Source organism: Chelonia mydas, chromosome 6 (assembly GCF_015237465.2).
Source record: "Chelonia mydas isolate rCheMyd1 chromosome 6, rCheMyd1.pri.v2, whole genome shotgun sequence".
In the NCBI taxonomy this organism is placed as follows: Eukaryota; Metazoa; Chordata; order Testudines; family Cheloniidae; genus Chelonia; species Chelonia mydas.
The window spans coordinates 32,258,405-32,280,648 of record NC_051246.2 but is presented as its reverse complement, the minus strand read 5'-3'; the positions used below and the strand labels follow the sequence as shown (position 1 = coordinate 32,280,648).

At 42.3% G+C, this 22,244-nt stretch overlaps 1 protein-coding gene across 2 annotated transcripts in view; it reads left to right on the top strand.

Moving 5' to 3' along the window:
* The first annotated feature begins 11,220 nt into the window (after positions 1–11,220).
* The window catches only part of NUCB2 (nucleobindin 2), a 48,839-nt gene continuing 37,815 nt past the window's right edge, over positions 11,221–22,244 (top strand). The window contains exon 1 of one of the 2 annotated variants that reach the window (XM_037899710.2): positions 11,221–11,669. The gene's annotated coding sequence lies outside the window, so the exon portion shown is untranslated. The remainder of the gene's footprint in view (positions 11,670–22,244) is intronic. The other variant, XM_037899711.2, reaches the window with a different exon arrangement.

Here is a 22,244-nt window from a genome sequence, read left to right as displayed (position 1 = left end):
CTTATAACACTCCTGCTAATACATCCCAGAATGATGTTTGGCTTTTTTGCAACAGTGTTACACTGTTGAATCATATTTAGCTTGTGGTCCACTATGACCCACCGCCCAGATCCCTTTCCACAGTACTTCTTCCTAGGCAGTCATTTCCCATTTTGTATGTGTGCAAATGATTGTTCCTTCTTAAGTGGAGTACTTTGCATTTGTTCTTATTGAATTTCATCCAATTTACTTCAGACCATTTCTCCAGTCTTGCCAGATCATTTTGAAATATAGTCCTATCCTCCAGGTAATCTCCTATAATCTCCAGGTTAACTAGTATAACACTATTGTTTTAACTAGATGCACCTATTGGATTGTGACAACTTTTGCTCCACGCTGACAGAGCCAAGATAACAATGTCATTTGGAAGATATTGCTATCGTTGTCTCCTCTTTGGCATCACACGTATCCCAGAAATCTTCCAAAGGAAAATAAACTGATCATCCAAGGCTTGCAGATACTGGAAGATACAGATAACATCTGAGTTTATGACAGACAAGGTCGGTGAGGTACTATCTTTTATTGGACCAACTTCTGTTGGTGAAAGAGACAAGCTTTCGACCTAAGACAGAACTCTTCTTCAGATCTGAATTTCTGGGAAGTCAGAGGACAATATCATGTAGGGTTAAAAAGTTCCAATGCCAACTGAGGCTGCGGAATTAAACTTTAAATAAAGAAAAATTAATGGTACAATCAATTTAGCTATTGATTTTAGGACGTGATTGATAAAGAGGGTGAAAAGATCTAGAAAGAGTGAGGTATGGTTGATGTACCACTGTTCAGAAAATAGAACAGATGCATTTCTTCCATATGATGACATTTTGCAGCAAATTTATACCTAATCTATCCTCAAAGGGCCAAGCTTTTCCTAAACTGCTTAAAACTGAGCTCCCTGTAAGCAGAAAGCCTGATTACCTATGCCATTCATACTGCAAGCCTTATACATCAGGGCCTCACACAATGTTGGAAGAATGTTTGAACATCAGGGTAGTGTTCCAGGATAGGGAAGGACTGAAAATGTAGGGTGGAGTCCTGCAAGTCCTGCAGAAGGACCAGAGTGACAAAATGTGAATAGTCTCTTAGCATTATCCACCAGGCCTTAAAAAAAACGGACATCATTGGAGCTGTGGGAAGAAAAGGGACGTACCTTGCCGGTAGCCATTAATTATTTTTCTAGATTTGTAGAAATTCTATTTCTTACTACATTCACAAGTCAACAGGTAATAGAAGGCATTAGAAGTTAGAAGGCATTTTTGCTTGTTTTGGAAGAAATAGTCACTGAAAATGGGCCAGTGTGCCAACTCTGAATTTCAAGCTTTTAGGATACAGTCTGATTTGAAGTGTTTTACTTCCAAACCCAATTGTTCACAAAGGTATGCACTGGCAAAGAGAGCAGTATAGATTGTTACAAGAGTTCTACAACTAAGAGAGGGCAACCACGCATCAGGAGCTCATCAGCTGCTTAGGGATTAACAGATCAGACCCCCATCTCATTTACCAGAGTAAGAGCAGCTCGGGTGCTTGTGTGTCAACAAGCTAAGAACAATGCTACTGATAGTGATCTTAGAGGTAAATCTTCCTCCAAACCAGTCCTGCTTAAAAAAAGTGCGGTGTCGGTTGAGACACGTCAAATCTAAGATGCCTCAAGTTTTCTGTAACTATTAGAATGCTACTTTGCCATGTTTAAACCAGGAGATCCAGTCCTGTTAAAACACAGTTAAATTGTTGTGTATGACCTTTGTAGCAATGGTACTCATGCCAGAGTTTCAGTGAAAAGGGACAATCTTGCTGAGAACAGCGCTACACCTGTGCAACAGGAGACTATATCCCCTATGGGATTTGATAATCCAAGAAGTGAATCAGCTGGACAAAATTCTCCTAAAGGGCAGAAGATTATCACATCTGGTCAAGTGGTGATGCTAGTGACTCATTTGGATATATAATTTAAGACTGCTCATACATGTAAAAAGGTTGCTGGTGTTGAACATGTGAGGCTATGTGCATTGTGTATTCAAAAGTGTAACATGAAAGGACCGGGGAAGATACGAGGCAGAAGCTTTATAGTGAAGAGAAAGAGAGAGAGAGAGAGAGAATAAATAGGACACATCCTCAGATGGAGTAAATTGGTGTAACTCCATTGAAGTCACTTCCTACACAATGAGATGTGAACCTGTGAAGAAACATATTTTACTGTCTCCCTCCCAATAATTAATCATGTTTGCACTAGTTCAAAAATCAACACCATCACAAACTGTCAACACTCTCTCTCTGCAGGATTGGACTGATCAAGGAATTACAGAGGGGCTTTTCACTTTTACATTCAATATGTCATTTCCAATCCATGTTTGTAGTGATGAATCTGTTACCCGGTGGCTGTTTCATTTTCCATAGGCCACCAATTTGTCAGTCTCAGTTCAGGTCCTAGCAAACTATTGTGCCCACCACACAAAACCAGCATCCCAAGGACACCAATGGGTCCTTGTGCTGTCCATTATAGCAGAGAACCCAGAATTATACAAGTATGGAGAATGAACTCTACTCTCTTCAAGAGGTGGTTTCTCTATCTCAGGACTGAGGCATACTGTCAGGGTAACATGAATTTCACTGCTGCTGCTCTCTGCCATAGGCAGGGATGTGGGAGAGGCAAATTATTTTAGCAGCAGTTTGAACATTCTGGAGGGCATATGACTATTCTATGGCTAAACAGAGGACTGCTCCTACATGCAGATTTTTCTCCCCACTCTTACCCTGAGTAAATGATGCTAACTGTAATCAGTGCGGAAAATACTGTATTTGCCACTGCATTTATCATGGAGTCAATTATTGGGTTGGGAGAGAAGATGCAGTGGCAGGAACTCACCGTTTACACCTGTGGGGAACTTTATAATAGATGTAACAGCACTCTGATGAATATAAAGAGCACATTGATATATGTAAACCCTGTAAAAAATCTCCCCAGCTACTCTAAAACCCTGGAACACAAAACACCACTTCGTCAAGGAAGGTCCCTTCCCCCTGCTGTGTTTTGATACATCTACCATTCAGAAAAGTGCTTCTCAAACGTTGGATGAGGTAACTGCTTCAATAGCAACGCTGCAGCATTTGTCAGTTTTCAAGCCATGAAGACTCCTGCAAGTTGTAGCCCAGTTCAGGGTGTTTAACCTTCCATACCTTTGCCTCCAGGGACTGTTGGTGTGCAATTTTGACAACAATTTCTCCCCTTAACAAGTCTGGTTTTACAATACTGGAAACGTATTGCATCCATTCATATTGATAAGTGTCAAACAATGATCTCTTTCTTTGTTTTTGTATTAGGCTGTCCTGTAGCTGGGACAGAGAGCTTAATTTATTCTTAATTACCTGCAGGTCTGCAGTATTTTTTTTTTAACACACAACAGTGCTAGCAACAAGACAAAACATAGAACACAAAACACAATTTCTATTGTGACAGTAGATTCATGGTATTGGGTTGCTTTTCAGCTGGTATCAGCTTTTCCTGATTTTCTGAAAGACAAAAAGAACATGTTTCTACCCCTTTTGGGGTGGCAGATTATTGCTTAAAATATTTCTTTTACAAATACTCTTGCTGATTGCAGGCAAAACAGAGGAATTACCCCCATATTTTCCTGTGTTTGTTCTATAGGCAGGCCAGGTTTCAATGGTTTCTATCTTTTAAGGGTTATGGGGAAATTATCCCACTGTTTAGTCATTAAATCCATGAGCTGGGGTACCTCAGTTCCCCGTCTTATACAGCAGACCAAGTTTATAATGTTTTTCCTGCTCTGTTAAGCTTTAAGTTTATTTACAGGTAATAGCTGAGAAGCATCATTACCATATGACCTTAAAGGATTTTTCCAAAAATCATACACACTATGATTGTTACATGGGTACGTATTATCATTAGAGTTATTAAAGTTATCTTGTTATCCCATGCCTTTTATTTAGACAATTTGTTTGCTGACCAGGTATGTCCTTTATCAGCAGCTCCTTTGTGCTGCTAGTTCTGTCCTTCCTTTAGCAGTTAGGTAATTTGCATTTTCACAGCCGCTTCCTGCTTTTGGATTTAAAGCCATCAGCAGCTCAGAGATTTTATCTTAAAAGGAAAAGGAGGACTTGTGGCACCTTAGAGACTAACCAATTTATTTGAGCATAAGCTTTCGTGAGCTACAGCTCGCTTCAGCTCACTTCGCTGTAGCTCACGAAAGCTTATGCTCAAATAAATTGGTTAGTCTCTAAGGTGCCACAAGTCCTCCTTTTCTTTTTGCGAATACAGACTAACATGGCTGCTACTCTGAAACCTATCTTAAAAGGGACACAATCAACTTTCACCAGAGTTTTGATTACTTTTAACTTCTGCTTCCAAAACACACAGCAATCTGAAAAAGAAAACCCAACCTATTGTGGCTCCCTTTGGAGTCCTAATAGCATTTTAATTAGGTAGCATGGTATGTTTGCATTTCTTTTGCCCCTTCTACAATATACCCTGCACATGTTCTGAGGCAAATGCACATTCCTTCCACAGTTTAACTTCTGTAACATTATCCATATCAATTTTTACATAAGGTGCAACTATTTCTTTTGTGCTTACAGAGTTTTCATGTACTTTTATCAAAGTGACAGTCTGATTCATCAGAGCCATTTTAAGACTCAGTGTTTCTAACATTGCTTCTTTTTGTTTTGTGCACCTCACCCCTGCTGTTGCTTCAGAGGGGCACTGTCTTTTTTCATTTCTTATGGTTTTTTAACTACAGCTCTCATCTGCTATTTTGTTACAAAAACAAACAAACCAAACAAAAAGAATCTAGAATTTTTTCCTATTCTCCTGATTTTGACTGCCCTGCTGCAGCCACTACTTAAAAACATTTTAAATTTTGTAAAGCATTGAGTTACCTCTTAAGGATTAAATGCCAAATCCCAAAGCCAAACAACACTAATCACCTGTGTCTAGCAAAAAGGTCTGTCAGTTTTGCAACTTTGAATTAAAGAGTCAAATGGATTTTTAGTGGCATTATTTAAAACAAAACCAAAACCAACTGGTCCTTAGAACTTTACATATTTACACACACACAGATAGATACATACACATTTTCTTTTCCTTAACATCCCTTCCACACTGCTCTGTTTTTTACATCTTACATTCCCTTTATACATTTGAGGCAGTTAAACTCCAATAGAACCCCCTTATGTTCTTTTCGCAAATTTGACTAAATTCTCCAGTCAAATGATTTTAATCAGACAGTTTATTTTTGTCTGGCTTATTTACACACATTCCTTTGGAAAAGGGCCCATTTTTACTTCAGAATGGCTGCAAAGAAACCAAGAATGCTCTTTCTCTAACACTTTTCCTTTTTAACATTTTCACAAAGTTTAACTGCTTAATTCTCTCCAGCCTCTGCAGAGTTAACTTTTCACTCTCTTTTCTCTTCGTAATTATGCCTGGGGGTGCTGTACATAGGACCCTCTCCCCCTTCACCAGCTGTAATGGCTGCTACCTGTTTAGTGGCAAAGCCCAATTTTTGTCTCAGACTCTTAATTAGTGACGCCCAACAACTATGATTTGCAGGTGCTCTGCCCTGCTTCAAGGTTATTTTCTTTACCGTACCTTGGAGCACATGATTCTCTCTTTCAATTTTCTCAGAGGCTTCAGCTTGGTCTGCCAGGAATCTTTCTCTCTCTCTGCATTCCTGGAGTGCCTCTTTCACTATTTCCAGCTGACTCTGGGTATTTGTAGCCAGCACCTTCCAGTTGTCTGCTCCCTTTTCCGTTTGGTTTAGCTTTTCCTGTAAAGATGCCTTTTCCTCTTTACACGAAGACAAGCGGAGGTAAGAATCCTTACATGCCTCCCACAACAACCAAATTGCTGCTGCATCTCTTTTGGCAGCACTAGAAGGTTTGTATATGAGGATATACTGAGCAAATCAATCCTCTAGGTCCGAAATAGTGCAGACATCAGCTAGGGCTTGTTTAGTCCAAGGACTGTGCCCAAATTTTTGACGGATTTGTTTAAAAGGTGTACTTTCTTTAACAAAAGGCGAGGTTGTCCTTCTGATTCCAGTCCTCCCTCTGGTACTGGCTTGCTCTGTTTTCTTTTAAACATCTTAACACAGGTATTTCAATCTCTTTGTCACTCCTGGTATTATTCAGCGAGTGACACAGCCTAGATTCTGAAATCATAGCTTATCAGATTTCCTCATCACACCTGGCACAGGTCAGCGAGTGACACAGCCTAGATTCTCTGATCCTGATACTCCTTGTTCCAGCAAGCAGCACTGCCTGGCCCTTAGGCCTTCTTGTTGCCCCTGATACTTCAGTGAACAATAGAACTTGGATTCTGTAATCGTAGCTTAGTAATATGAGCTCCGTGTATTTTACCTCTGCCTCCTGGAGGCCAGAAGGCTGGTTAACCAAATGGAAATGCCGAGCTCAATAGAGCTGGTGGTGTGCACACCAATATTTACAATAACTGAGGTTTTTTACCAATATTCCCCCTTTCGCAATTCTCCACCAAAATGTTATACCAATAAAATAAAAACCAGCAGGATCTTATTAAAGGGGAAAAGGCAAAATGCCACATTTATTGTGAATACAGAAAGAATCATAATAAGCAGTTAGTTATAGCTATAACATTCCATTCAATTTCATATTTATTCACACATTCATTCATACACACACACAGGTTCTGCAAGGCTGTTATCATAGTTACCAGCCTTAGAGTTGCTCATGCCAAGCCACTGGCCAGGTGGCCTGGACACGAGGAGGGAGCAGAGCCTTGTCAGATGCACATCTGACACTCCTGGAAGGTGGTTTGCAGAATCAGACCCCAAAGTTCTCAGTTTCTAGAGTCCATTTTTATAGGAATTTATTCCTATGCCAGTCTATGGGACTTGCTTCATCATGCTGTTGCTGAATCAATCAGCAGATGGCACATTCCTGACGGCTCCGTGTTGTTCTTCGGTTCTCCCATCCTTGAGGTTGTTGGGTGGATTCCAGTCTGCCCTCTGCGGGCTCCTCTGGTTGTTTCCACTTGATGCCTTCTTTGGCCGATGGACACTGGATTCTTAGGCTGGCACCTCCCTGATCATTCAGATCCACACCAAGCATCCACCCGCATACATCCTCTATCTCTATTTTAATTACAATTGTTAACAAAGCGAGATAAATACAACAAAAGGGCGGGGGGTCTCTGTGTGCTCTATTGTTACAAAGTATTGCTTTCAGAACAGACTCTGTCTTAGGATGTACTAACACAATTAGCAGCTTGGAAGTTTCACACAGAGAGGGAGAGAAACAGTACCAAAAACCAAGAGACCTCTTAATTAGTTTCAGAGTAGTAGCCGTGTTAGTCTGTATTCGCAAAAAGAAAAGGAGTACTTGTGGCACCTTAGAGACTAACCAATTTATTTGAGCATAAGCTTTCGTGAGCTACAGCTCACTTCATCGGATGCATTCAGTGGAAAATACAGCGGGGAGACTTATATACACAGAGAACATGAAACAATGGGTGTCACCATACACACTGTAACGAGGTGAGCTATTACCAGCAGGAGAGCGGGGGGGTGGGGGTGGGGGGGGACTTTTTGTAGTGATAATCAAGGTGGGCCGCTGGTAATAGCTCACCTTAAGCAGATGACGAGGACGGCTACCAGTCATACTGCACTTTCTGCTGCCACAAGGCAATGAGCTGCTGCTGTGTAGCAATGCAGTCCCATGTGTGCCAGCACCCAGGAGACATACGGTGATGGTGAGCTGAGCGGGCTCCATGCTTGCCGTGGTATGGCGTCTGCATGGGTAACCCATGAAAAAAGGTGCGAAACAATTGTCTGCCGTTGCTTTCACGGAGGGAGGGAGGGAGGGAATGGAGGCCTGATGACATGTACCCAGAACCACCCGCAACAATGTTTTTTGCCCCATCAGGCATTGGGATCTCAACCCAGAATTCCAATGGGCGGCGGAGCCTGCGGGAACTGTGGGATAGCTACCCACAGTGCAACGCTCCGGAAGTCAACGCTAGCCTCAGTACTGTGGATGCACTCCGCCAACTTAATGGTCTTAAAAAGAAAAGGAGTACTTGTGGCACCTTAGAGACTAACCAATTTATTTGAGCATAAGCTTTCGTGAGCTACAGCTCACTTCATCGGATGCATACTAGTACTTGTGGCACCTTAGAGACTAACCAATTTATTTGAGCATAAGCTTTCGTGAGCTACAGCTCACTTCATCGGATGCATACTTCCACAGTATGCATCCGATGAAGTGAGCTGTAGCTCACGAAAGCTTATGCTCAAATAAATTGGTTAGTCTCTAAGGTGCCACAAGTACTCCTTTTCTTTTTGCGATTACGGACTAACACGGCTGTTACTCTAAAACCTGTCATTAATGGTTTTAAGTGGGGACACTCAATCGACTGTATAAAATCGCTTTCTAAACATTCGACTTCTATAAATTTGACCTAATTTCGTAGTGTAGACCTCTGTACCAGAGTGAGGGCATGTCCCTTCGCACCTACTCTTAGATGTTTTCTTTTCTGCCTTAGCAGAAAGAACACAAAGTTATTCCAGAGGATTTATACAAGGTGATGGTTGTGTAGTGCCGAACCATGGCAAAACCCTGTTGCCTAAAACCAGTGCTGCTGGGGAGTCCTGTGATATGTCTGTGTTCCAGTCAAGGTGGGCTCCTGCCTCCTAGCACTTATTTATTATGACACTGCAATTTACACTGATAAAAGGGGCTTGCAAATTGACAGGCTCTTGTGCATGCTTTTTCAAAAATCAGAACGTACTCATGCTTAGACATATAGACTCGAAACACAGAAGGGACCTAGTCTAGTCTGACTTCCTGCACATTGCATGTAACGGAGCCTCACCCCCCGCCCCCCCCCCCACATACTCCTGTAGTAGGACCATAACTTGGTTGAGTTGCCAAGTCCTCAAATCTTGATTTCAAGATTTCAAGTTCAGAAAATCCACCATTTACTCTAATTTAAACCAGCCACTGGCCTGTGCCCCCATGGTGCAAAGGAAGGTAAACCACCCCACCTCCTCAGATCTCTGACAATCTAACCTGGTGAAAAAATCTTTTCTGACCCCCAGCTATGCAATCAGTTAGACCAGAATACTTGGGAAAGAATGTTCTGTAGTAACCCAGAGCCCTCTGCATCTTCACTTAGCCTTGTAAACTAGTCATTGTGGACTTGCTGTTTAGATTTTAGAACTACAGATGGTTCACAGTCATTGTAGTACATACAATAGAAGTTTAATGAACTTTAATTCTTAGGGAGAATGAAATACTTGATCTAGTTTTGTTTCCCTCTGAACACTTTGTAGACTTGAGATAATTTTCTATCATAGTGCACTGTTAATAAAATTCATTACTGATTTTCCCATAATTGGCATATCACAGTCTTCCAGTTGAAAATTCTTACTTGTGTAAACAATAGTTTTAAGGTATAAATCCTGTTTTGGGACTAAAATTGTACGCAGTGGAATATTTCAAATGAAAACATGGATGTTTTTAAGAACGTGATCACTTCGTTTTTTTTTTAAAATTTGTTAAGTATGTTTGTCTCAACCTTCAATAAGAGCTGTTTCTTTTTTATTCATCTTCTCATCTCAGTTAAAGTTACTGGACAAATAAATTCTAAGTTACATTGAAAATGTTTTCTCAAATTTGATAATAAAAGAAGGCAGGACAATTTTTAAAAATTGAAAAACATTGTGAACAAAATGTCATAGTCCAGTGATAACCAATATTTTCTTTGACAACAGTTCAGAGTTGTGTTAGACAACTTTTTTAAAAATAGCCTTATATTTATTGGTCAACTTCATTATACAAAATGTATACTTCTAGTTCTCTTTCACATAAACATGGAGCCTGAGATTTCCAAAACCACCTAGGAGATTTGAACACTCAATTCATATTAAAATGAATGGTAATTGGGTGTGGAAATCCTCTAGCCAGCTTTGAATCTCTCACCTGGATTGTATGCATCCTACTATAAACCTATTCTGTCTCAGATGTCTTTATTAATTAATACATACCTAGCTTTATTTATGTATGCAAGTTGGTGTAGCTGTCTGTCCCAGGATATTAGAGAGAGAAGGTAGATGAGATAATATCTTTTATTGGACCAACTTGTGTTGGTGAGAGACAAGATTTCAACCTTACACAGAGCTCTTCTTGACTTCGGAAGCTGGTCTCTAAGGGTCTCCTACCCATGGATCAAAGTAAAGCAAATAATGCAATAAACCAGAGAAAAATACAATCTCTACATTGGGAGTCATTAAACATTTACAGCCAAGTACAAAACACTTTAGAAGAAAGATATGTTTTTCCACAGCTAGCCTTCTATATAAGGCAGATGAGTCACTTTTGGGGGACATCATAGACAAGGTCTTCATTTTACATTGGAATTAACAAAACTGCACATTTGGAACCTGCTCTTACAAGGTGCTGAGTGAGCATGCTCAGCTTCCTTGAGACCATCCCTGTGAATAATGATTGCTCTAAAGAGTCAGGGCAGGTCTACCCTCAAACCATGGCAGTGGCAGCTGCAGTGCTTCAATGAAGACTCTACTACGGGACAGGAGAAGCCCTCCTCTAGAGGCAATAGCTACATCAACAGAAGAAGCCCTCCGGTCAACATAGCGCTGTCTACACCAGGAGTTAGGTTGGCCTAACTGCATCACTCAGGGCTGTGGCCTTCTCCACACCCCTGAGCGAGGTAGTTACACCGATGTAAGTTTGCAGTGTAGACCTGGCCTGTCTCTCTGTAGAAGGGGGCCCACGCTTTGTGAACAAGCCAGGGATCATACAGGACAGAAAGCGCGACATAAACACCAAGTTGTTATTATCATTAGAAACCATTATCCCTGTTGCTGGGATCACCCTCCTCTCCCCCATCACAAATAAACCACGTCTGAGGAGGCAGCTGTTTCAGGGATGCCTTTGCTGGGTCAGGCAAGACGAGCCGCTGCGACCAGCCGCAAGTTGCAACCCCCTCAACCCTACCCGTGGCTCCCAGCCTCTGCAGCCAGCCCGCCCCGCCCCCGGGCTCCCAGTCCGCGGGCCCAGCAGCGACCGCCTCACTCCCCGCCGGCTCCCAGCCGCTAGGACCAGCAACCCCCGGGTCCCAGGACAGGGGGAGGCACATGCACGCCGGGGCCAGGCTCCGCCCATGGGCGCGGGGCGGGGCGGGGCGCTCGGGCGCGGGGCGGGGCGCGGCTCAGCCCCTGCGGGGAGACCTGCCCCGGCCCAGCCGAGAGGTGAACCAGCCCCGCCCCCTCTGCCGGCGCCGCCACGTACCTTCTCGCCTCAACCCTGCTTGAAACCTGCTTTCCCTGCCGCGCAGCCTAACCCGCGGCCCGGCGGCCGCCCAATCAGAACCCTACGCGAGGACCAGAAGCGGGTCAGGCCCCGCCAATCGGCGCTGCCCCGGAGGCGGGTCCTATTGCTATAGGAACCGGAGCGGGGTCTGGCGGAGAGCTGCTGCTGCTGCGGGGGGTGCCGGCGAAGCGGCGGCGGCGGGTTCTGGTCGCGCTGTCAGGAGCGGCTGCGGAGCCCTGCCCGGCACGGCCCCTGCCCGAGAGGTCTCTGCGCTGGGTCCTGCCCCGGGCGCCCAGAGCGAGAGGAAGGTGAGAGCCCCGAGCCTGGGCGCGGGAAGGGAGCGGGTTGCGTACGGGGCTGTCTGCGCGGTCCTCCTGCCTCTCGGCGCCCGGGTCCCGGGTGACCGGCCCCCACGCGAGGTTTCCCACCCTCGGGCTAGCAGCGTCCTGCCCAGCGCGGTTGCTGCGGGAGCCGTCGGGTTTACCCGAAGAGCCCCGGGATGTGGTGTGTCCAAATGATGTCTCAGGATGGGACCGCGAGACGCTCCTTGGGGACTTGGGGGACCTGAATGCCAGGGCAGGAGAGGACAGGCTCGGGGGGAGGATAGGGGCTGGCTGGGGCAAAAGAAAATTTAGGTTGAAGCTCAGCTAAACTTACCGAGGTCTGCCCCTTTGGGGCGCAGGCTTCCCTAGGAAGGCAGTGCCAGCCCTGGGGGAAAAGTGCTACAGAGCTGGGACGGAGCAATCCTGCACTGGCAGGTGCAGCGGGCTAATGGGTCTCGTGTTGATTTCATTTATGGGATTCTCTGAAAAACTCCTTTTCCGCTTCTCCTACAAGTTGAGGATAAGGGCTAATAGTGCTTTTTAAAAACAACAACAACAAAAAAAACCCCTGTAGGCCTGATGTGCTACCAGATATCTGAAATAAAATATAGATGCTTATCTTGTTACCTGTCGCAACAATACGCGCTAACTACCCTGCATGGTCAAACTCCTGCTTTACAGTATAGATAAGCACAGTTGACTCTACCCTGTGAGCAGAAAATGTTTGTATTGAAAATGGTTACATATGTTATAATGGTAAGTATGTAACAAACTCACTTCTCCAAAACAGGCTGGAGAGATGAGAGAATTTTTAGTACATGTCAGAGAATGTGACTTTTCTGGGTAACAGGGAAATTTTAGATAACTAGCAGATATTCTTAGGGACCGATCCCTTAAGTTCTTATGCAAAATAAATAGTCGTTACTCATCTATGCAATCCCCATTGAAGAAGTGGGTCTGAAGAAATGACACTTGAGCAACCCCTGGTTGTGTGTGTAAGCAGAGCTAGTTTTAACATAGTGGCAGGATGGTTGCTTACCCTGCAGCAGATGACTGTTGATTGAGGGTTTATTGTGCAATCACAGCGTGGGCTGTGGTTTTCTAGTTCTTCCAGTAAACCAAAAATCCCCAAAGCTGCTGCTCTTAAAAATACTACGATTTTATAGGGTAGTGGTCCAAACCACTGCAGCTTACAATAGTGCTACTGGTGTTGTGGGCAGATAAGGTAGAATACTGTTGTGTAAGTCTAACCAAGTATGCAAAGGAAATATTACAGAAGAAAAAGTTTAATAGTGTCTGTGAAAATGTAAATTTCTTTCCAAACTTTCACAAGAACACAACTGTATGGCTTTCAGAACAGTTTGGGTGTGTGACACATTTCAGTGTGGGTGGATTGGGGTTCACACTGGCACTACCTGTGATTTAAATATTATTTGTGGGAAAGATAGCATCCAGTATTTTCAAGCTCAAAGCATCATAGTAACTAAGAAATTGTTCCAGTTTACCACTGAATGAGATGACATGAAGGTGGTTTACTTGAAAAAAATTAAATTAATAATCAAAATGGTCCTACAATGGCCTTGATGTTGCAGCCATTCTGGCCCAGATCCCCAGCCCAGACAAGCAGGGGGAAGACTCTTACTCCCAAGGTTATATAGCAGTGGACGAACCATTCCTTAAGGTTTACTCGGGCCCAATTTCTGGAACAGTTCTTATGTCCATTACACAATACCCCACAAAGGGTGAGGAGAAAATCCACATGTTCCACTCAACCCCATCCGGTAGGTTACCACACAGGGAACTTGTACAGAGCAAGGTACCACGCAGGCAGTGCACTTATTACGCAACAGAACTGCCCTAGTTCTACAGGACAGAATCTCTGCATTTAGAGTAAGGGCTATATTTTCTCATTTGTATGTGGAATGTCTTTGGAATCAAAAGTAATTCAGAATTGATTATTATGAAAATAAAGGATATAAACACCTAAACCTATGTTTAAACAATATAATAATCACAGAAACCAACAAAAGCAAGGAAACACAAAATTAAGGATTGCATTCTCCCCCTTTGGTCTGTACATAATTTTCACTAACATTGAGCATTATGCATGCATCTTGTGTCTAATTTATTTACTTAATGGAGGGTTTGATTAAAAAGCAGTTTTAACATCCAGTACAAAAGCAATCAGTATAAATTTGTTAGTTGTGGCTTGATGTTGTTATGTGGATTGTTAAGTAATCTTTACCTTGGCACACGAAATTATGTACAAAAACAAAATCTGGGCTCTTAGTCATTTAAAATAAGATTTCTTTAAGGGGAGACTTCAACAAAGTTGATTGTAGTGTTTCTGAATGTAAAAATGAGCTAATGTAAAATAAGAAAGGAGTTATAATAAACCATTTAGGTTTTTTAGACATTCTAGACCTCAGATACATCTATACAACGCCAGTGCAATCATTGTAGTTGTACAGGTAAAAGGGAAACATTTGGGTCACTATCACAAACTTATTTTACATATCACAGATGTGAAAATATTGACCCTTATTTCTAGCGATATGCTGACTAAACAAATGTTTTAAGAAAGAAAGATAATGTAGTTCATTGCTAACTTAAAAGCTCTTCTATCAGGGTTGCCATAAATTGAACTTCTGTACATCAAAGGTGTTTGCCTAGTGATATCTTGTACTTCTATCTTTTTATTTATTTGCTCAGTAGCCAAAATAAATATCACAGAAGCTCTTGTAATATACATACTTATACATACTACACAATCTACATCTCTGTATGTACTATTGGGGAACATTCTGGCTCTGGAACTGCTTGCGTATAGCCAAAGTCACTGTAGAGCATTTAGTGCCATATCCTGCTCCTATTGAAGTTGATGACAAAACTCACATTAACTTGAGGGACCTGAATTTGGCTCTTACAATGTATGATTTAAAGGTCGCTTGAAGAATTAAACAATTTTTATCACATTAGAACGGTGTCAACTGTAATCAAGTCTAGATGTTTTTCTGCATAATAAATATCAGTTTAGTAAACAGGCATATGTATTTTATGACTATATGTATAGTGCTGTCAACGTATCTTGTGCTTTATAAACAGAACAAGGCATGTTCTTTCTGCTGATTATCTGAGAAGAGTTAGCCACCCTGGAGAACAAGTTGAAAGGATGAATCAGCTTTGGACAGCAGCCATGGGGAGGGGAAGGAAGGACGGATAAGAAGATGCAGTGAAAAACTGTGGGAGATGGCAAAGCAAAAAACATAAAAAGCGAGAAAAAGGAAACATATGGGGGAAAATTATAGTGCTACCTTTGTACTTATTATTTATTAAGAATAGTTTTAATATTAAAAATTACCTTACAAAGTGCTCCATGAAGGTAGATAATAGAGGGTTGCTGCTCCAGAGAACTTATAATTTAAATGGAACATGAGCACACCGTGGTGTTGCCACGTCACTTGTAACTTTTAGACCAGTGGTTAGAGCACTCCCTTGGGATGCGGGAGACACTGGCTTCAATTCCCCCATCTGCCTGATGGGAATAAAGGGTTGAACGTAGGTCTCCTACCTCTCAGGACAGTGCCCTAACCACTGGGCTCTGGGATATTTTGGGTCCCTCTGATGCTGTTGCACTTTGGGTAAGTAAATAGTCACTGGAGCAGGGGGAATGGATCCTGGGTCTCTCCCAATAAGTGTCCCCAGTCCTCAGGCTATGGTCATTCTCACTTTCTCTGGCCCAATGAGCATGTAAGCATTTATCCAAAATGGATCAGCTTCAACAGGAGAGATTAAAGCTAAACTTTCATCAGAATATCCTAGAGGTTAGGGCACTCTCCTGAGAGCTGGAAGACCCATGTTCAAATGCTTTCTTCCCACCAGGTAGAAGGAGGAATTGAACCTTGGTCTCTCATATCCCAGATGCGTGTGCTAACCCCTGGGCTAAAAGTTAGAAAGGAGGAATCACTGGTGCTGTCATCTCCTCTTCTGACCAGTTTGTTTGGGCCCTGATTTAGTAGGCATGCTCAGAGCACACCTACCAGTTTGGGCCCCAGAGGCAAGATAGGTGGGGAGAATGCCTATCTTCACCTAGTTTGAGGATCTCACTGGGGCTTAGGTGTGAGATATGTTGCCCCTATGCCCAATGGCAGAAATTAATATGCTTAGGGGACTTTTATGGTGAAAACATAGGTGTCAAGGGATTTTAGGCAGCTACAGGTCTAGTGAGCAGCTGAGCAGGGGTTTTGAGAATCTCAGAAGTTCTTAAATTTGGGTTGAAGTACCTTAAGTGAGGAGTTGGGTGCCAAAGTGACTTGCCCAAGGCTACAGAAGGGGTCTTTTTAATAACTGAGATTAATACTTAGGAGTTCTTAGCTTACCGGTCCTGAATTTAAAAGACCCTTAGGTAGATCTGCTACCTATCTGTCAAATCTCTCTCTTGGTTTTTATATGCATTATTTCATCAGATAATGCTCATCTCCAAAGTACAGTAATAAAGTAGGAAATCATAGCATGATTCTGGATATAACCAAGATGACTGGCATCACTAATCCTGTGCTTTATTACTTCCACCTCAGATGAAGCAGTTAGGGGTCAGATTTTCTAGTGTAGAATCCAATTTGTGTGTCCCATATTAAGCCTGCATCTATGTGCACATTTACTAGGATTGCAAAGACAACTTGGCAAATGTGCCCATACAAACTGCCGGTTAGGATGCTTTGCTATTCCTTTGCATGCCTGGCTATTCAGCTGTCAAGTTCACACATGTTGCCATCATTGTGTGCACAGATATTGTTATACAAATATTAGTGAGCCTCAGTTTTTGAAAAATTGGCTTTGAGCATTAATACTGTCAATCTCCTTGGAGAAGTATTTATATATTTCCTTAACAATCAGTGACTAAAGACTGGAATGTAATTGATTTTCTGTCTACACTGTTCATGAATTTGACAGGCTTGTACATGTTCTTTTTAAACCATAGACAATTATATGATTTCTGCTTAAGTGAAGAATGAGGATCAAAACTAACTGCTTTTTACTCTGTGTAACATACTTCGGGCACGTTTTCACAAGCAACGTTAAAATGCTATAGCGCTTTAATGTGGCTGTGTAGTCACGGCACCAACGCTGAGAGAGAGCACTGTAAGGCCCCCCCACAGTGCTGGTGCACTGTCTACACTGCCACTTTACAGCGCTGAAACTTGCAGAACTCGGGGGGGTGTTTTTTCACACCCCTGAGAAAGAAAGTTGCAGCACTGTAAAGTGGCAGTGTAGACAAGGCCTTAGTTTCCAACAGGTATATGCAAATCCGCTGGATGAAATGAGACTTGACCAAAAGTTGGTGATTATGTCTTATGTCCCCTTCTGGTAACAGGCCTAGATACAAAGATGATATAAGTCTGAACAGTGAAGAGCAAAAATGAAAATAGGCTGGAAAAAAATGAAAATAGACAAGCTCAGATTTGTGTACTAAACAAGAATGTGCTGTAGGATATCACTGAGTGTAATAGGGGTATAATTCCTTAAAGGTAATTAAAGATTTATTTCTAAGCTTGTCCCCTACAACTTGGTGAGTGGAGGATATTCAAACTCATTTCTGATTGTCACACAATTTTCTTTTTCCATTGATCTCTCTCAGCTGGTGGAGATCTGTATATTTGGGACAAAAGGTCCACAACATCTAGGTTATGTTAGTGTAATTATATCCATTTTGTTCATTTTATTGCCTACATATTTAACTTTTTTTTTTAAAAGATGCACTGTATACTATCTACACCATGACATTTTCTCAAGACATTAACATTTTCTCGAGGTCCTTTCTAGTCCTATGATTCTATGAAGTGTAGCTCTCTCCTTTTGCCTAATACCTTCACTCAGTGTCAAAGGTTTCCATCAGCCTGTTTTACCTCTTTTGTTAAGTGTGATGCAGTAGAGTTGTTTCAGTGACTCACAGTAGAGACTGTCCAACTTTAAAGACTGACTCATAATTTAGTCGCCTATTCTTGCATGCACAATTTGATAAATGTAATCTCATGCCAAGATGCGTCTGAATCTGGTGACTGTTTTGATCAAGTTAAGAATATTTGCTATTTTAGTAGTTACATTTGACTAATATTTTAAATGTTCAACAGTTGGTGTAAGCAGTTGGATTCCTTCAAACTACTGGAAACCTGTGACCCAGAAACTGCTTGCTGCCAATAGCAGAGGGCCCCAGGTTTGCATAGAGTTTGACAGGGATCCCCTGTGTCGGATATATGAGTAAGGGTGGCATTTGAGATCTCTTCTGAGAACCAGTAGCCCACTGGTCATCATAATCATTGTAAAATGAATGAATGGATAATATTTTAGGAGTTGTCTGTACTGAAAATTATGTTCTTAAGGGAGGTAACCTGGAGATGACATGTCTCAGGTTCCTTTCAAGCATGAGGTAACAGGTAACTTCTCTCTATCTGGTCATGTATGTATTGGGCATTGTATGTCACACTGAATGCCTGTTTGCCTACTGAGCCAAATGCTAATCAAGAGACTGTGAAACTGTCGAGAGAGAAAATTTACAGGAGAAATAAACAGAAGGAGGGAGATCCTGTTTATGAGTAAAGACAGTAGATTGCTGAGGAATATCTGGGGGTACAGAGGTACATCCTGGATCCTTCACTGAGAAGGCAAGCTAACAGTGTGTTTGTTTTGTGAAAGGAGGGTCACAGCCAAGCCTGGTTGTAAAATGCTGGAAGGACTTTGAGTGAATATTGCTCTATAAGACAGGAAAGTATCTAGTTACGGGAATCTGCGTTCTAGAATGCTTGTTATGATTTTTTATTTTCTGTGTGAGCATGTTTCCAATACTTCTACTTGCTATCTTTTGCATCTCTATACCTTACTAAACAAAACTTTCACTCATTTTCACTGTAACTGTCTGTGTGTTCTGTGTTAAGCAAAGAAGTTATCTTAGGTGTAACTGTCACCTGGGGGCACTGCTCTTTGGAAGCAGCGAATCTGAATACTGTGAGAGTCCAGTGGAACGGGGACTAGACCCTCACAGAGAGATGCTTGGAGAGCTTAAAGTTGGAGTGTGCCTATCGCTAACCTGTAGAAGAGAGAGTGAGCAGGGCCTTTACAGGCCTAGAGGTGAGTGCTTGTGTTGCCTTTGGTTGGTGGAGTCAGGGCACTGACCCCTGGCAGGCACAAACAAGGCTTACTGTTGCTAAGTTCAGGTGGTAGCGAGGTGACTCAGCACCTGGGTGCCCCCAGGAAGCATTACAAAACTGTTAAAAACTCAAGTTCTGCAAAGTCAGTGGCAACAGATATGTAAAATTTCTTGTCCATCCATTTCAGCTTCTCCGTAATTTTAACTCTTCCCCATACCTGCAGGTTTTTCTGCTTTGGCTAAACTATCATACATACTATCCATTGTTGTATGCAGTGTAGCTGTAGCCGTGTTGGTCCCAGGATATTAGAGACAAGGTGGATGAGGTAATATCTTTTATTGGACCAACTTCTCTCTCACCAACAGAAGTTGGTCCAATAAAAGATATTATCTCATCCACCTTGACTCTCTAATATCATACTATCGTTGGAATGCTGCAGTGCAGGCTATCTCTCTAAAAGGCAAAAAGATCTGATCCAGTAATCTGCACCTTCTTTTGATAGCCTGGTTTTCAAAGCACTGCATCATCTCAGGTAGATGGGACAGATAAAGGGAGGATCAGGTCACGTTCCAATATCTTATCTGATAATACTTAATCAGAGGGTTGAATTTTCAAGAACATCTAATTTGCTTAAGAAATCAAGTCCCATTGAAAGTTAATGGGACTTGTGCTCCTAAGTTATTTAGTTTCTTTTGAACATCCCACTGAGACTAAATATCATAGTCTAAAAAGACCTATGAAATATTTAAGGTTCTTAGAAGCTGAAAATACTCCTTAATTTGGGGGAATATATTTTTATGAATGCTTTTTACATGCACAACTTGTACCAACAATATCTGCATCCACAAAATGAACTGCAGATATAAATTTAATTATTGATGTGACTAACTACCTGATTTGCACTCACAATCAGGTGCAAATACTCAGAACTGCAACTAAAATTCAGTTGTAGGTTGAAAACTTCATGTGCAAATCTTGTGGGCAGAATTTGCACCTGCAAAGGAGGTTGCACTTTTGAAAATATGAACCCAAATGTTTACTCTTACATCCTCTCTCCTACACCATGATATCTTAACAGCAAGCAATTCTAAGATACACCAATAGCCAACATTATTGCTCTCCAAAGTATTAGCAAATATTGCCAGTAGAACAAGCAAATAGGACTCCTATTTCCAGATGTCACTATAAGTTGGAACAGTTCTTTGAAATCTCATTTATTTGTTTTGGTTTGAGTGCAATGCAAATCGGGATAGTAATAGTACCAAACTCATCCATAAATATACACATGAAGCTCATTACATGTATTTTATCTATCATTTTACATCTTCAAAGCACTGTACACACCTTCGGGATAGCAGGGCCAGATGAACACAGGGGCTTTAGGGGCTGCAGCCCAGGGCCCTGGGCTAAGAGGGGCCCCGGCACAGCAGGGCTCAGGCAGACTGCCTGCATGCCGTGGCCCCACACAGTTCCCGGAAGCGGCCGGCTGCTGGCACGTCTCTGCGTCCCCTGGCAGGGGGTGGCGAGAGGCGGCTCTGTGCGCTGCCCCCATTCCCAGCACCGTCCCCGGAGCTACCATTGGCCAAGAACTGGCCAATGGGAGCTGCAGGGGCAGCACTTGCGGGGGCGAGCAGTGCACAGAGACACACTGTCCCCCTCACCCCAGGGGCGCGCAGAGATGTGTCAGCAGCCGGCTGCTTCTGGGAGTGGTGTGGGGCCATGGCATGCAGGCAGGCAGCTTGCCTGAGCCCTGCCACACTGCCGGCCAGGAGCCGCCTGTGGTAAGCGCCTCCCGGCCTGAGCCTGCACCTTGCACCCCTTCCTGCACCTCAACCCCTTGCCCCAGCCTCAAGCCCCCTCCTGCACCCAAACTCCCTCTCAGGAAAAACTAATATAACAGCTGTTCTAAGGTAAGAAATAGGTTATTTTGAATTAACTTAATCATATTCTATGTGTTTTAAAACTGAAATGTAACCACAGAACAGCTTTATGTTAATTTAAAGACAAGTTTAGTATAGTGTTAATAACCTCGATGCCATTATTGTGATCAGTTTGTTTTAAATTGGGAAAAAGAATTGGGCCCCACAAAATCTAATAGCCGCAGGCCCACAGGAGATTTATCTGGCCCTGTGGGATAGATATTAAAATATTCCCATTCCACAAACTATGGGCCAGGTTCTGATCTCAGGTACAACCGTGGAAAGGTAGAGGTAATTCCACTAGTTACAGCAGTGTAAATTCAGTGTAGCTGAGAGTAGAATGTGGCCCTGAAAAGTTAAGACTAAAATTTACAATTGTCTTTTGATTTTTCATTGCCCGATTTGGGACACTCAGGGCTTAATTTTCAAAGCTGTCAAGCATCTACACCTCCTATTAATTTCAAGTTGAAGCTTAGCAGCTATGAAAATTAGGCCAAAACTCTCACACACACGCACATACAATCAGAGACCACTGTTGAAAGTGCTGGCCTTAGTGACATGCCCAAGGCTAAATTGAGTCAGTGGCAGAGCAACTTTAAAAAAAAAAAAAAAAAACTACACACTTATGGAGAGTGATTTACAGCAATATTAAGTTAGTATTGTTAACATTTATGAAAACGTATACATTTATGAAAACATCTCAGACCAAACAAAACAATAACCTGTATCTTTAAAGGCCCAAATTATTGTAAGCTTTATCATAGAAAACAAGAGTGCAGTTTCTTTAAATGAACAATTAAAATATTTGCTCTTTTAATCTCCTTAAACACTTTTGAAAAGATACATTAGAGTTTGCTTACTATGTCCTCAGGCTCTGGTCATTATCTTATGTTCATGTCTATTCCTAGGATTTCCTGCTTCCTTTTTCCCTTTCATTTGTCCAGTTCACCAGGCTGCCCTCAAAGCAGCACATTTTGGGGAAAATTTTCAGGGACGTGGTTTCTACAATTTGACTGTGGATCTCTCGGTTAGTAGAGGTGGTTGGCCAGCACTGTGACTCTGAAAATCAGAGGAGCAGGGTCAATTCCTGAGATTCTGCTCTTCTCCAGGATTGTCTTTAAAAATACTGAGGTGACAACTTAGTTTAATAAGTGTCTGTCCTAACTTAAGTTTAGTTGCCTTTTTCCTCTAGGCATGAGGGTGGAGGGAGGAAAGCTTTCTGATGGCTGTGCATCAACCAACTTTAGAATAAACCCTTTTTCTCACCACCCTCCAAACCTCCACATCTACACTGTTAATACACCTCCTATAGCAAACTTATTACAACACAATTCTCCTCTGACCTAAATTAAGCCTGGTGAACAATTTGTAGCATAGACTGGGCCATCTAAGGTTGGAACAGTTAGATTATATGGTTATTGGAAGCAGGTTTGTAATTAGGTTCCCTGAGGTTGTGTTTATAATGAAACATTTAGGGGCCTGCCCATATTATGAGT